Source organism: Ixodes scapularis, unplaced genomic scaffold (assembly GCF_016920785.2).
Source record: "Ixodes scapularis isolate PalLabHiFi unplaced genomic scaffold, ASM1692078v2 PGA_scaffold3__209_contigs__length_174095766, whole genome shotgun sequence".
NCBI lineage: Eukaryota > Metazoa > Arthropoda > Arachnida > Ixodida > Ixodidae > Ixodes > Ixodes scapularis.
This window is the reverse complement of record NW_024609868.1, coordinates 7,448,436-7,464,784: the sequence shown is the minus strand read 5'-3', so window position 1 is coordinate 7,464,784 and position 16,349 is coordinate 7,448,436. Positions and strand designations below refer to the sequence as shown.

General features: G+C 45.8%; 1 protein-coding gene across 6 annotated transcripts in view; it reads right to left on the bottom strand.

Annotated features, from left to right (window-relative positions):
* Window positions 1-16,349, bottom strand: part of LOC8042599 — a 213,463-nt gene that overhangs the window by 58,296 nt on the left and 138,818 nt on the right. Inside the window, exon 1 of one of the 6 annotated variants that reach the window (XM_029982556.4) lies at window positions 10,627-10,645. The exons of the other annotated variants lie outside the window; for them this stretch is intronic. The gene's annotated coding sequence lies outside the window, so the exon portion shown is untranslated. Of the gene's footprint in view, window positions 1-10,626; window positions 10,646-16,349 lie in introns of those variants that run through there. 6 annotated transcript variants of the gene reach the window in all.

Here is a 16,349-nt window from a genome sequence, read left to right as displayed (position 1 = left end):
TTTGGAACTGCAGATGCGCTGCGTTGCTACAAATAATGGGCTGGGTGGAAATAGAGCGCATAGTACAAGGTTACGGCGCCGCAGTTAATTCCGGCAAAAGATTCAATTTGGGAACGCAGAATGGACAATTCAAATTTAGGGAATAGGGGAGTTCTGACTGCTCATTATGTTACGGTACCCTATTATGTGTATGTTCGTTCTCGTAAAAAAAAAAGGGGGGGGGGAAGTCTTCGCTCACGGTAGGTCGATAAAACGAAGGCAAGTAATGCGTTTTCTGGGAAATGCAATTGCAGCCTGACTCAGAAAACAAGCGACTCCGCGAGCCTCGTGTTTTATGTGTGCTGAGTTTTCGGCATCATCCGTCGTGCGCATCAGAAAACCGCTTCAGTCGAGGTACTGCGTAGCATAATTTCAGTGAACAATATATAGCGTGTCGCAGTTTCCGCTTGGTTGGCACAATCTTAAACAAACGTTCTATACCGATAAAACGAATAACTTGATTTGAGACGTACATGTGTCTGAGAGGCTGCGGCAGTAGGAGACACGAAGACTTGTAATGTGGCTCTCTGCCAGCCAGCCAACGCCCCCCCCCCCCCCCCCCTCCCCCCTTCCCAACCAGATATCCGACCTCGATTACAGCGGACCTGTCATTTTAATATCCAGATTATAATTTTTTTTGTTTACCTTTTTGTTACGGAACTAAAGCTGTGACGTACCAGAGCCACACACGCACTTTCAGTCGTCACACTTTCCTGTTTAATACCTACCACCAAAAGGGGGTTGGCAAACAAAGGAGAGCATTTGATTGACAGGAAGAAAGTCGGAGAGTGCACTCAGGATTTTAAAGCGATAGCAGCATAGGGAGCATTTAAAAGGAGTATTCACCGGCGACCATAGCGTTGGATTAGGTGGGAATCGGGTATTAGTGCTATCGCACTTTCGTTGCAATAAACAAAATGTCTAAGCCAGATTCTTTTCTTTTAGATTCAGGACGCGATGCATCAATGGTGTATGCAGTGTTGTCCACGTTCCTCCAAAACAAGAACGAAAACTCGTTCCGCGTTCCTTCTCAATCTCGGAATGCGTTCTCGTTACAGGGTTCGTTGGTTCAAAAGCAACGCGTTCCTGTTACTTTTCTAAGATGGGAATGTGTCGTTACATTAACGTTACGGTTGCGTATTTGAATGAAATATTGTGCTCGATAATTCGTACGTAAAATGAAGCGAGCGAGTGAAAATATCTACACCGAATTACGCGTCGTGTCACAACAGTCACGTTTGTTCGTTGTTGTTGTCTCAAAGAATTTTTTGTTGAAATTTCTGGATACATTGTTCACACATCATACTAGAGACAGTCAGCAAACACGACTCACCGCAATATCCGTGGTTCCCTCCTTGAACTCACTGTCATACGGCATTCGAACCGCGGACCTCGCGGTGAAAAGGAATGTCGTTCCTGCCGTTCTCTCAATAGCGTAACGAGTTCCCGTTCCGGTTCCACCTATGCAAGATGGGACAGCGGTGTTCCACCGTTCCTTCTAACAAAACGCGTTACATACACTCAGTTCCGTGCAGCACTCGGTGTATGTCACGGAAGGTTTCCAGTGGCCATGAAAGGCCGAGAATACAGAAATCTGGTTTTAAGCGTATACTTTTTTTTTTTTTTACGTTATTCACGTAATACTTCATGAGCAGCTTTTCTCTAATGCAGCTAATCGTTATTTCTCTTTTTTTCTACGTATAAGCGGCCTTGTTGGCATTTTAAATGCAAACGACTTAGATTCATAGCAGCTGTGGTGTGAATCGAAATCCTCTTACAATGAGGGAAAGAATGTGTTCAAGGCACGAGTCCTCGATACTGTCGAGATTGTCTATGGCACTCTCAGTTTGCGAAAACTACTCGAACAAAGTTTCTATAACACTTGGAGTCGGTTAGACGCAGCACTGTCTAAAAAAAAAAGAAATATCGCATAAAAATACGAGCAAAGCGCCGAAGATCACTCAACCTGCTTCAGGTGCACGCACGAAATAAAAACGAAAGCTATACATTTTTATCGCAGCTTCTTCAATCCCGGCGAAGCCTACGATAAGGCCAAGGTCACGCAAAATACCCGTCGCCGCGCAAGCTGCGGGGGGTCTAGAGATAAAAACAGAAATATTGTTCGCAAAAAGAAAGAGACACGCGCTCAAGGAAATGCTCACAGAACTGCCATCAGCAGTTGTCGGCTGTGATCATAAGCACGATCCATCACACCGCACTGGGGCGCAGCTACAGCGCAGGGGACCCAAGCGCCGACTTCGTGGGCGTTCCCTCGTTAAGATGGACCCTGCCCTCATATCAAGCGCGCCTGCCCATCGCCATCGACAGCAGCGGCGGTCGGCGCGGCGTTTGTAGTGACGCCAACGTTATTAGATTAGCTCGGTTACGGAAGAAAAGAAAAAATGGGGTGTGTGTACGTTTATACAGCCTAGAACTGTCTGCCTCAACGGGCGACTTGTCTCGCAGCTGTAGATGATAAATTTAGCCAGTGCAGTACAACCGCTAGCCTAGGCCTCAGCTCAGTTTCGGAACTGCTGATAGACGCTGCTTGCACGAGCAGTACCTTTCGTCACTCACCACGACTCACCTTACGTCGTTCGACGTGCCGGACGGCTGCTATGATAACGTGCAGTGAATTCTATGGAATACGGAAGTTTCGAAGAACGGCGTATAGGTGGTATGGCTAGATGGCGTTCATCCCCCCCCCCCCCCCCCCCCCCCTCTGAGGGGAAAAAAAACAGCAAGAAAACAAAAGAAAAACGCATAATTTACGCCGGGAGACAGATGTTGAGCTAGGAGTGATTCTGAAACACATTAATATTTTGGACCTCGAATCCGAAATGAAAGCATGCTTCGGAATAGCTCTTAAAAGCACCCCTCCAACCACCCCCCCCCCCCCTTTCCAACCCCCCCAAAAAAAATTAATAGAAGGAAAAAAATAAGTGTCGGTGTAGGACACTAAAGGCCTGTTCACACATGCGGCGGAGCGCTACAAGCATAGCGCTGACCCCGCGCTAAGCGCGTGCTGACGTGAGCGTTCACCAGCTTAGTATCGCACCGTCCAAACTGCTGCTCATGGCAGACGATAAGTAGCCGACAACACGTGAGCAGCGCTACATCAGCGCTTCGCTGCATGTGAGAACCGACCTTTACGTCAAAATAAACTCACCCCCCCCCCCCCCCCCAAAAAAAAAAAAAAAAAAAAAAAAAAGATTGAGAGCAATATTTTCGCCGCGGTACCACCGCTAGTACATCGTACAAAAGACAGTCTGCAGAGGGAGGCGTGTTCCTTCCTTGTACAACGGTCACATTGGTCGTACAAAAAAACTGTTAGCAGACATGTTAACATGCTTGGAACATGCTCCGGGCGTGTCCGCAGGTAACTCTGTCATTACGTCTGCAGTTCGAGTCTTTTTGTACGACGTCTGCTTCGCGTCGAGACTAATTTTAAACTCCGTTCTCTTTCGCGTTCCACCGCAGCCGACGCTAGGATATCGGACGGAGCCGACCAAACAGCGCGAAAAGTGCATCGTCACGGCGTTCTCTCTTTGCACATTGTTCATACGCCGGGCGAAGTAGTTCTTAAAAGATTTGGTTGTCGGAGGAAGAAGCGATGCTTTTGGCCTTTCAAAATCGTATACGTCTTCATTAGATAACACACCTCTAATCTAAAATACGCCTACGCATATCTTGATTCTCCATATAAAGGGGAAAATTAGTAATGCTCCGCGAGGAGCCGGACTCCTTTTTTACTACGGTTCTTGAGATGAAAACGGGCATAGAGCAGTGTTGCGTTTCCATGCAAATGATACCACTGGAATCAGTTCAAACAGCTACAAATGAAATAAGTATACGAATAGACGTCGCACTTTAGATCGCGCCAAAATTAATGGAATTAAAAGCGAGAGAAATGACTACGATAGAGAGCACCGGCCCAAAAGTGACGACACCCGCCAGACCAACGCTGGTCCAATCTGGCCGTTGCTCGGTATCGAACCTTCTCGGAAAAGAGAAAGAGAGAAAGGGGAACGGGGCTTAAAGGGAAAGAGAGAAACGTCGGGGGACCGTCCATGAATTTTATTGCTTCAGCTCTGGCTGTTGGCGGCTCGGCTTGGCTCGGCCAAAGCCCGTGCCTGCGTTGGCTCGCTTGCCGCCGCCGCCGCCGACGCCACGACCGCCACTGCCCGTTTGGCTGGGGCCATTACGGCGATGCGCGTGACTAACCATTTCTATTGCGGGGGGGCCGTCTCCTAGAGGTATTATTAGACGAGGCCCCAGGAAACGGCCATGGCTCGCCGGAGCTGTTGTCTTTGTCTTTGCTTGCCGTTCCTTCGTTTCTTTGTGCGTCTGTTCGTTTCGTGTGGTTCGCTCATTTGTCGCACCCCGTGCGCGCAGTGCGCCTGTGCCGGATGGCCGAATTCAGGATCGAGCTTTCGATCCGTGTGTGAGCGCGCGCGGGCGTGGATAGATCCAAAGTTACCGCATCGGGGCGCACTGGGCGCGAGGAATTCGATGCGTTGTCCCCGGTGTCCCCAATGTCCCGAATCAAATCGGAAAATTGGGGAGCGCCTTTTTTTTTGTACACTGCGAGGTTGTAAAGTGGAGAGGTTGAGCTGCGGTTAATCTGAAAGGCGTTCGCATCGCTCCGTATCTGATGATCTAGGATCCCGGATAATCTGTTTCGCTACGCGCCACTAAAGATCGAAACGGGGAAATCTGTGGACATCTGAGAATGACGAAGCATATTTAGACAGTTCGTGTTCATGTTGGGAAACAAACGACGTTTAGTACAAAGATTCTGTACCATGGGAACCGAGAGGGCACCAAAAGAGGAGAAGTACCGACGTGATGAGATGAGATATTGAACATCTTCTGATTAGCTTGAACGAGGTGCCGACGAGAAAACGAAAACGATCGATCGCTTGTTCTTGGCGTAGCGGGCTTCGAGTGAGCCCGTTCTGCGATCAGAGCGAGCATCCTTCCGGTGGTCTAGTGATACGACACAACCTAGACTGCTTAGCCTGTCGAGTACGTTTTAAAAAGAGACACTCGCTAAAATGTTGCGCGATAAAACGGCGTATGCTAAAATTATTAGGGCTGGGCAATTGATCGATTAACCTTCCGATTAATCGATTAAGGCTTTAATCGCGATCAAATTGTTTAGCCGGTTAATCGGTTGTTTAATCGGTACTGAAAAAGAAGTCAACTGGACGCACGCATGGCTCTATCCTGGACTACCTGCCCGAACTACGGGTGACTCACGCCCCTCCGCCCCAAAAGCCTTGCGTGCCGTGCATCCTGTCGTTCTGTCCTGAGCGGTTTTCTGTTCCCAGCCAGGTGCTATCAGTATGAACAAGGTTCAATTCTTGCGCTCGCGAAGCGTCACGTGTTCAAGGATATACATTACAGTTCTACCGAGGGAAGACGAACAAGCCGGGCCCGCAATGGATCCCTTCGATCGATACTTCACGTGTTGAGGATCTATTACACATCCTGCCCAGACAAGGCAAACAAGCAGAAAAACAAGCTGGGAAGCGAACAACGCCATGGTTACTTGTTCCAGCAATCGGCAGGTAAAAATGGACGAGTTCACGAGTATTAAAGGCAATCTCGCTGGAAAGTTTGGGTTTAAAGTAAACTCCAGCGGTGAAGTTTTTAACACGAAGGAAGTCGACCGCATCATCTGCAAAAAGCCGTTTTCATACAGCTGAAGCGTAAGTTCGCTTCAGTATCACCTACGAGCGAAGCACCCACGTTCGCCGCTGCAGCAAGGACCATTCGCCAAAACGCAGACAACCATTAACGCCTTTTCATCAAGGTCCCTTTCTCTGAAAAAAGAAGAAAGCATCGCCCAAGTCCTGACTTCTTGTCTTTCTGTCGGATAATGTGGAAAAACTTATTTTTCTTTGGAGGTGGAGAAAAAATATGTGTTTTTGAATCGTTGAACTACATGTATCCTGAATTGCAAATGTCCGTTGCGCCGTGTAACATAGAGTAAAATAGGTCTTCAAAGGCAAGACGAGTTGTTGCATCCTTTTTAATATATTATTTATAAAAATAAACGCAACCGATTAATCGATTAATTAATCGATTAAAGGGTGGCGATTAATCGGGTTAAAATTTTTAATCGACGCCCAGCCCTAAAAATTATATGGACTCCGACCAAGCATATCGTACGAACAGACATATTTGAGACGAAGCTTGGCGCAGTAAGCTGAAAGACCACGATGATGTCGTGGAAGATTGGTCACGAAAAATTGCGACCAGTGCCCAAAATAGGCCCACCTGAAAGGGATGGTGAACCGAAATTTGGATTAAAAAAAAAAAAACAATGCAGGAGATGTAGGCGGGACGCTACAATCCCTGCAACACTACTCATAAGGCGATATATCGAATGGACGGCCGTATTTTTGGAAAAAGAGGTCGAGATTGAACCAGGCTGACGAGGTGCGTGATGTTAAGATACCTTGTTTCCTCCCCTCTTCGCTTCGCTCCCTCAAGGCAGCGTGGCGGAGAAGACGCGAGGTCGTTCCCTCTCCTTGTCGCAGAAACATGACGTCAACATTTCTGTCAAATGCGCCTCCTTTTTTGAAAAATACGGTCATCCGTTCGAGATATCGTTGTATGAGTGATGTTTTTGTGTCTGTAGCATCCCGTTGGGCACGCTTTTGCCGCGTGTTTCGGGGAATCCAAATTTCGGTTCAGCATCCCTTTAAGCACTTAGCCCTAAAGGTTGGAATTTGGAACACATTTTCAAAAATTCAACCGAGTGTCGCACAAAAATCGGAACATAAAAAATCAAAACACGCTATCTCCAAAAACGGACGGTACAAGCATTAAGTGCACGTAAATCGCAAATGTGGTATTGTTTAAAGCACAATTGCGATTTCCGTACGATAAATACCCACGCCTGGTTTGGTTTTCTTGTTTGAGAGAGTGAAACTATGCTTGCGTGCTCCAATTTTCGGATCTATGTATTTTTTAAATGTGTTTTAGTTTTGTGCTTCAGAATTCACGCGTATGATAATTTCTCTGCAGCGTTGAAGAGTCTAAACCCTTGCACAAGGTGAACTACTGTAGACAGTGTAACCATTCGCTCGATCCACACTTGAACTTGAAGAAAGGTGTGGTAATTAACTCTCTTAAAGGGTACTCCGACGATTTTTTGAGCTACAACAACTAACTATATTTTCAGAATCACCGGCCTTTACCCTTCCTGGTACGCTATCTAGCATCGCGAAATTCAGAATCGTTATTGTGAAATTGGCGAGTCAAAATGATGATAGAACGTACATTCAAATATACGAGCGCTTTTCAGTGCCGTGACGTAAAGGGAAGGCAGGCTCGCATGTCAGGCGGACAGTCAAAAAACGAACGATGCCGAGCATTTGTTTCGTGCTGGAGCGAGCTCCCAAAGCATTCGTGCGACACCATGAAACTGCTTGTAATCAGTTGGGAACAAATTCCGCAGTCCAAAGAGAGAACCCCTGACTTCCGCTGACGTAACTTTTTCAATGTTGCCAGTAGAGACGACTTTCACTTTGAAAAACAAGGTGAGGGCTAATATGGTAAATTCAATAACTTCGCGAAAATAATTCATCTTGCCCAAATATTTGCGTGACTTTTTCAGCTATGTCTGTTGGTGTGATTAGCAAAATTTCAGAATTTAAGGTAGATGGAAAACTATGAAAAATAAAAAAAAGCAACACGCGGCCCTGACGCCACGCAGTGGCGGTGGCGCTCTCGACTGCCCGGCGCCAGGGCTCTGCACGGCGCATGCGCAGACGCTTCGCCTCGGGCGAATCTGGTTTCTGCGCACGCGCAGTGCCTACACCTGGTGTGGGCAAACGCGGGCTTGTTTGGAAACCCTGTGTCGGCCAAGCAGGCGGCGTTATTCCCTGCCCCGAAGCTGGCGCAAGGCGGGATCGATCGCAGCGAACATAGAAGCCCCGCGGAGTGCACAACAACGTCTTTGGCAGCGCTCGAAGCACGCGTCGGCGAAGCCAGCAACACTGCTAACACGTTGGCCCGGTTGAAGGTCGCCGTTGGTCTGAGGAGGCGCCGTTGGGCGAGGGATGAAAGGGCCGAAGCCAGCCAGTGACCTGGCCGCAATTACCGCTCCATTCTGCGGCCGGCCTTGGGAGCGAGCGTCGGCCACGCCGGCTGCCGCGATGGTCACGGAGCGAGTCAACGGCACGCGCTGCGCCGCCGGCCGCCTCTCGTGCGCCGCTGCTGCGCTGCGCAACTCGTCGACGTGTGTATCGTCGACACCGCCGGGAACGGAAAGCAGTACGGCCGGACTTCCCACGTCAACAAGAGGCGAACGCGAGATTGGACACGTGCATCTACAAGTAGTCCCTCGTGGTCCAGTGCAAGCTGTTTGTCGCACCGTCGGCTTCAATAGACCCTCTTCGAAAGTGGTCGCCATCTTTTAGCTGCTGCGCCAATCGTTTGGACGCGTAACCTGAGCCCCTACTGGACACGAAGATTGCGTCAGCGTTCGGGGAAGACTCGGACCCAATCACGAGCTCCATGTCCAAGAAATGCCGACCGCTAATGTTGCTTCGTGAGGGCATTGAAAAGGGTCGACCCGTCAGGAGTCAGGGAGGTATTAATACGTATGGCCCGAGCTAATATACAGCTTTCCAGTAAAGTCCCAAGGGCGCTCTCTCAAGGTAGTAAACAAACTGTGGCTTCAAGGCTGTTGGGGCAACGCGTAGGAACGTTCGTTGCCACCGCTCGCGTGGTCGGTTAAGTGGCAAAGCAGGACACTGATCCCGGCCTTGATCTTTTCCAACTACGTTCGGCAGCCCCAATAAATTACGCGCGAAGAGAGTACGACTCTCGCGCAGGAAACGCGTGGAATTCCGCGGGCAGTTTGCGCCGGACACACGAAAGGTTTTCTACCAGATTGGGTCACCGATATACCGATGCATCAGTTTTCTGGTGACGACAGACCGCCATATATAAATATACTTTCAATACGCCACAAACAAAAAATTGGTTTTCAACAGCGACCAGTAGAAGGAAGATTTAAAGGACATATTGTGACACCTTGCTATCGCCATGTGCCACAACAAAACAATGAAAAACAAAGAAAGTTAATTCTTGTTTTGTCTTGCGAGTGTCGATACAGTCATCTTTACATACCGAGTTTTACTTGAACGGGGTACTAAGAACTTGCGCAGTCCGATGCCAAGAAAGAAAACTCGAAACCTATTAGGAACGTTGTGTTTCCTATACTTCCTGATGCGCTATTACGTTCTCACAATCTCCTCCCGAGGCCCTAAAAGGAAGCAGCTGCAGCTCGCCCTCCGAAGATGAGAGGGGAAATGAAGACGACCCGAACGCGGCGCCAATGAGAAACAACAATAATGCCCAGCGGCAAAGATCACGCCGTCCCAAATGGAACACCTGGGGAGAACAAGCGCTGCAACGAAGACCGAAAAGCCAGAGAACTCCTCCGCGAGAACAGAACATACAAAGTAGGCGAAGAGAATGGCGAAGCATCGCAGGTTCGTTACCTGTTTCCAGTCGAGCCGATCGCTAATGCGAACAAACACGTTTCTTTCTTCGCCACAAGCGGCGGTTCGTTCACTCATTCGTTCGTTCGTTAGTGCGTATAAAGCGGGAGTTTGGCTTGTAAGCGAAAGCGTGCGAGAATGACCGCTTCTAATTGACGTGTAACAAAGATCCTTCTCTTCCCTCGAGGCTGCACCGCGGCCATAATGGAAAGCGCATCCATCGCGCTACGTTTGCCTCTTCGCTTCGCGCACTGCGTGCTCGGTGGGGAGGGCGCCGCGAAGCTAAAAAAAGAAGATTCTCGGCAGCTGCGTCACGAAGTGCAGCGTGAGCTAGAGACGAGAGAGAGCCTCGAGAATTCCGGAGAAGCGATCCCGGAGTTCGATAGACAACGTAACAAACCTCCTTGATCTTTTCTTTTTCTTTATTATTATTATTATTATTTTTTGTTAAGTGCACGAAGAAGAACGTTCGGCTGAGTCTTTCTAAAACGGCCGATGTGCAAGCTGGATAAGTGGGTGTGACTGCGAGTCGACCGTTGTTGCTGTTGTTGGTTGTTGTTGTTGTTCGCGAAGATAGGAATGAAGAAGACTTTGCGAGCAGTAGTAGGCCTGGAGGACACTGTAATCACTCGTCTTTCTGAAATCTGACTGGTGCGGGTTTCGCCGTTTGACGTCCCTCGATTGATGGGATTAGCTTCTCTTGGCTTTTGTTCGATCACCGATTTCCACTCCCGGGTTCAATGGGTGATCCTTTTGCGTATCGTATAATAAACCGCATCGTATAAAAAAAATAGTTTATATTAATTAATCAATATAGACTTCAAAATAACTGGAATACTAATAATTTAAAAAAAAGCATGGCCCCGAGTTTTGATTGTGTTCGTACACTTTGTATGAAGAAAAAAAAAGTCAGAATAGGATGTTAGACTTTCAGATGAATAAGGTACTATTAGTAAAGAAGAGAGCGAGAAGGTAGGAGAAAAAAAAAGAGAAAAAGAGAGAACGATGAAGAAAGAGAGAGAGAGAGAGAGAGAGAAAAGACTTGAAATAGGCAGAGGCTCACATCTTTCAGATCTTCGTTGACGTCTGTGTTTTCCAATAGAACCTGGAAGATACAAGCGAAGCAGACTGTAGGATCCGAATTTCGATCCTCATCTCCTTTTTTCGTGCATTAAACGAGACAAAACAGGAAGTGCGGGTACGTGCGTGCGTGTTCAGTGCCCGTGTGTCGTACCTGTGAGTGCGCGAGCACGCGCGCGTGTTAAGATTAGAAGTGAATGTCATCTGTCCTTTTGACCTACATTTACTGCATAACTATTATACTGCATACAATATTCGAGCCAAAAGTTTATTCCAGATCGCCGCGAAAGGGTTCTGCTTTTAGGCGAGACTCATAAGCGACTCCAACTGAACTTTTTTTACCAATCTACCTGAAAGCCGCCTGTTTTGAACGCTGGTACTGTGAAATTTTGGTGTTATAAGGAATGAAAGATAGCATATATACTGCCACGCCATCGCGCTATATAACAAGTGGTGGTAAAGATTACGAAGCCCTAAACCTAGGTGGAAGTTTTTTCAAAGCAGCATAAAAACGGGCGGCGGAGAAAAGCTCGCCGGAGAAAAGCTCACCGGAGTAAAGCTCACCGGAGAAAAGCTCACCGCAAAACCGGCAAATGCCGAGAAAAGCTCACCGGCTTTTGAGCGAATGCAAAGAAAAGCTCTACGATTCTTTTTTTTTTAATTTATTTTTAGCTTAGCAGATTCTGCGTTACACGGGGCGATTCAACACAATTCGAATTCGTCACTTCATTGAAAATATGTCTCTTTTTTTTTTGTAATATTCTTGAAATTTATTGGCCATATTTACTAATTCCTCAGAAATTAGTGTACACCAATTCTGTATATCAATAAAGCCGCAAGTATACAATCAGAACATTGGACACCGGTAAAAATGACAACAATTTATTGACAGCTGACAGTGCGCCGTCGGTAGCTCTGTAAAATAAAAAAATGAAAAGGTTTGTTCTTTGCGAGCTAATATGAATAGCGGTGTATGAACCGCTTCAGCTCCAAAGGTTGTGTAGTGCCTCACAGATAAATATCTGTTTGTTGATGTAATCAGTGACGGCTACACTGTTTTCTTTCTGTTAATTTCACTAACAAAACTTTAGTTGTGAGAGAAGCTCCGTCCTGTCTTGTTTGTCTTCACTCTGTCGTCGTCGTTTAAGCGGTTTTCATCATGTATAAACGTTTACCAACTCGCCCAATTGGCTACCTACAGAATACGAGTTCTGAGATAGGTCACGAGTAACAACGGCGACAGTGTGCAACTCTAAAGGTTATGGGTAGCTCTCCGTAGAAAGGCACTATCACACAAAGGCAACGTCTGGAAACACCAGCACGAACCGCTAGGAAACGTGCATGTCCGTGGAACAAAGAAACCTCGATATTCTACTGACTGTTTTATCCTGTTTTCTAAGGTTAACAGAAGCGTCAAAGAGAAATTCAGGCACCGCGTTGTTGCGCATGCACTTTCGGATTTTCGGAAATTCAGTTTTGATTTTTAGGTAGACATTATTAAGTTGTCAACATTTTCCTGTCCTTCAAGTTCATAAAGTTTTCAGTTAGGCTTTCGTTGCCTAGAAAGTAAACCCCAGAAAACAGAGGCCCGCAATTATAAATTTGAAAGCAACATACCCAATAAGCTTAACAAATAATACAAAAAATGACATTTCCTTTTTTTTTTAAAGTTGACGAATTTTAATGGTAATAAATGGGGGGGGGGGGGGACATATGTTACGCATAATCTAACAACCTCCATATAAAAGAAGAAAAAAAATCGGTGAGCTCTTCTCGGCATACGCTCAATGGCCGGTGAGCGTTTCTCCGCACCCGCCGATTTTGCGGTGAGCTCGTCTCCGGTGAGCTCATCTCCGGTGAGCTTTTCTCCGGTGAGCTTTTCTCTGGGATTTTATAAAAACACCCGCAACATCTAGCGACTGAAACATGAAGCCGCAAAATTAGCTGCAAAAAGGTTTCGCCATGGGTTTTGTGAATATGCAAATTTGCGCGTTTGATTGGTGGGTCAAGATCGATATGCCTATTGCGCGTCCGCCTGGTTAACAAGCACGCCTATTGCGTAGCACTTTGCAAGGACAGCGCACGGAAAATAATTTTCTACAAGAAACGTGTGCACTGCCTGGCACAATCTACCGGGCAAAGAATGGCAGTTGGTGTTTACGTACCATTACCTGCACGGTTGGATAATACTGCAACATAGAATCCCCCTTTTCTTAAAAAAAAAAAAAGAAGTACACTGCCAATGACTGTTGCAGCACAACACTCGTAACACACAGCAAGAAAAAAAAAAGTCCCTTTACGTCATCAGTTTACGAGAGGTATATACACACAATGAAAGGTTAGTAATGGCATTGTGTACATTTCAGGAGTCGACCTTTGATTGCTTCAACGATGTCAAGCTACATGTGGGCACGAACTGAAAAACGCAAGCTCATGGGGGTTCAAATGTCATCGAGTCATCAATGCTGTCATGCTCCAGGCGAAAACAACACAGAAGAACGACATCAATGAAGCTTGCAGTATATCTGAACTGACACACCCATGCCATAGCGTTGCGGACAACGATGTGACCGGCAAGAGGTGCCAATCAATCTTCGGTGGCTTACGGCAAAGTTATCATGTGGCAGTAGTGCGATATATGTTTTATACCCACTCCGACGACTACTAGATGGGGTCAAAGAGTACAGTATCGCTGCAGGCAGTTTCGGGTATTGTATGGCGCTTTATACGAATTTGTTTCTCATTCCATTCCCGAGTAGCGCATCTCAAATCGTATAAAAAAAAAAGCCCAGCTTCCCTCGTCGTGTCCTTCTAATTTAATCCGCGTAAATTAAGAAAAAAAAAACTGGTTCTTTGCCAACTTTTTTTTTTATGACAACATCCTTATTTTTAAACTCAGGTCCGGTACAGAATGAGAACCTGTACCGAGTTGTTCGCGAGAAAATCGAAGTATTGGGGGCGCCTTGTCGAGCTTATTTTCCACAGATTCCGGTATTTATACAAAAAAAAAAAGAAAAAAAGGCCCATGGACCCGATGGTTTATGTCATCTTCCTCTATCCAGCGCGTGCCACCAATACGACGCGAATGCCGCATCCGCGTTCGGCTGTTCAATAGACCCTTTCCGAAAGTCAGTCTACCCACCCTTTGCAGAGCCAAACCCACGGTGTAGCCAAACCTGACGCTCTAATGGCGTCACTAACGGCACTACACAGATTCTGCACACCAGAAAAGGCGAACGTCTTGGAAAGCAAAGGGGAAAGGATGTTGGTCCTTTCACGCCACCTTCGATTCACGTAATATGAGGGTGCTTGATCTAGGCTGGAGAGATCGAACAGTCACGCCTCTGGCGGCACGCTTCAGGTGTGGGGACAACAGACCGAATTTTCTTTGTTTGTTTTTGATCAGCGACATCGATGGTGACGATTCGAATGGCCGCTCCTCGTGCAGCCCAAAGCACTGGTAAGAGTGAAGCGCTCGTGTCCATACCATGCATGGCGAGGTTCAATTTCTTTGTTATTCTGTGTTAGTAAACACCGGGCTGTGGGGACAACAAGCTCGATAAAGCTCCCCCTATAGTTCGATCTCCTGCCCAATACCGTCAGCTGAACGCTCCGTCAAAAACAAATAATTAATGTTGTTGTTGTTGTCCTCGTGGCTTTAGTTCTCAAGTTAGCCGCTAGGGGTGCGACGGTCAATTCTCCTCCCCAACTGCGTGGCGCTCAACTAGTGATGCAAAACTATCGAAAAATTAACTATCGATAGTTTTTTCAAAACAATCAATAGTGAAAAAACTATCGATAGTTTTTTCAAAACAATCAATAGTGAAAAAACTATCGATAGTACTCTCTATATTCTATATAGTGCTATCGATAATCGGATATCGATAAAACTATCTCTAGTTGACTATCGACTGTATTATCGATAGTTGACTATTGATAGTACTAGCGATAGTGCATTCGATAGTACTACCGATAGTTGACTGTTAGTCGACTGTCGATACTATCGAAAGTCAGCTTGCAGAAAATTGTAGATTGTCAGGAAAGTAAAAAGGCACTACAAAAAAAAAAAAAAAAAAAAAAGAATTCACAACAGATTTGTATACAGGATGACAACGCGTGGTTGTTGGGGGGGGGGGGGGGGGGGGGGAACAACGTAAAATTGGAACGAAACAGAACAGAGTTGCATTCTTTAATATAGATGAAAAACAGAAATGGCGGTTGGTTAGTTTTCCTGCGCACATATTCTGTATATTCATGGGGCTCAGATATCAGGCTTCACACAATCTAAGAAATTCCTGCGCGTCTACTTACTCGAAAAATACTCGAAGAGCCAATCTCTGCGATAAATAAAATCAGCTCAGCGAATGATGAGGCAGAACATCTGTTTAGACCTCAAAATTAAGTCTGCGCCGTGGCATTACGCAATGCAGGAATGACGCTTTGCATTGCGTAATGTCACAGCGCAGACTTCACTTTGAGGTCTAAACGGATGTTCTGCTTCATCATGCGGTGAGCTGATTTCGTAGATCGCAGAGGTTGGCTCTGTGAATGTTTTGCGGGTGAGTACACGCGCAGGCATTTCTTAGAGTGCACTTTAGTAGGCGCATTTGTAAAACTATTCAGTATATTCAGTACTGTCTTGTTTGTCTTGGAGCTAGGGGAAAAAAGTCGCAGAAGAAATTTAGCATCGGGGTTTTCACAAGTTTGTTTCACGCTTGTGTTTTTTTTTATTAATATTATTTAATTGACATGTGTTCCTTCTCATAGCCTTGACCACCGACAGGTAAAAATAAGCACTCTGCTAGGGATCATACTTTTTTTTTTTTTTCCTGCTGACCATTTATAGCGAATTCGCGAAAATCGGGAATTACCTGTTGACGAAAGCACTTAGGCTTGTATGCCATGATGTGTTGCCACTTTTTCTTCGGTTATATGATGACAGAGTTTAATAACGGTGGCAGGGAAAAATATTTACCAGTTGGTGTGAGAAACAACTTTAAAACGCAAAGGTCGTCGCATAATATATAAATAAATATATTTGAATCAATAAATGGAAGAGAGATTTTGTTGAGCAGACTTCGAATTGAACTTTACCAAGTAAAAAACTCATGCCAAGAAAACATAATTACTGATGCTTTTAGTTTTTTTTTTTTTTTTTTTACATTTTTCAATTATAATAAGTTTGGGAACATAACGTTAACTGGATCAACAATGAATGATAAAAGCGAAACATTACTTGCGATCCATTATCTAATGAACCATTATTTCAGTGAAAAAAGCTCGTGAATACGAAAGGCAATATTGTTTCCTTTCTTTTCTCACAACCTGTTTGTTTCGAGGGAACGCCACGCTTACCTTTTCATCCGGGTAAACTCCTGTCCCCATACTTGTAAATATATCAACTTCAACTTTAGAATTGAACTAGAACACACTTTGTGTTCTAGTTCAATTCTAAAGTTCAAGCTGATATATTTAAAAGTCTGTACCAACAAGCTCAACTCTTAACCGTTATTGGTGTCCCCATACTTGCGCATTCGATCACAGTCACTAGTATTATATTTAAGAAGGGCTCCGGATTTTTGCAACACACATATAGTTTACTTATTAGGGGCGAGAGGGATATCCATTTTTCTGATCGAGCTTATAAAGAGCAAAGGGCACACCTCAAAAAGCAATCCAAAACAGCAAAAAGAACAAAAAAAAACT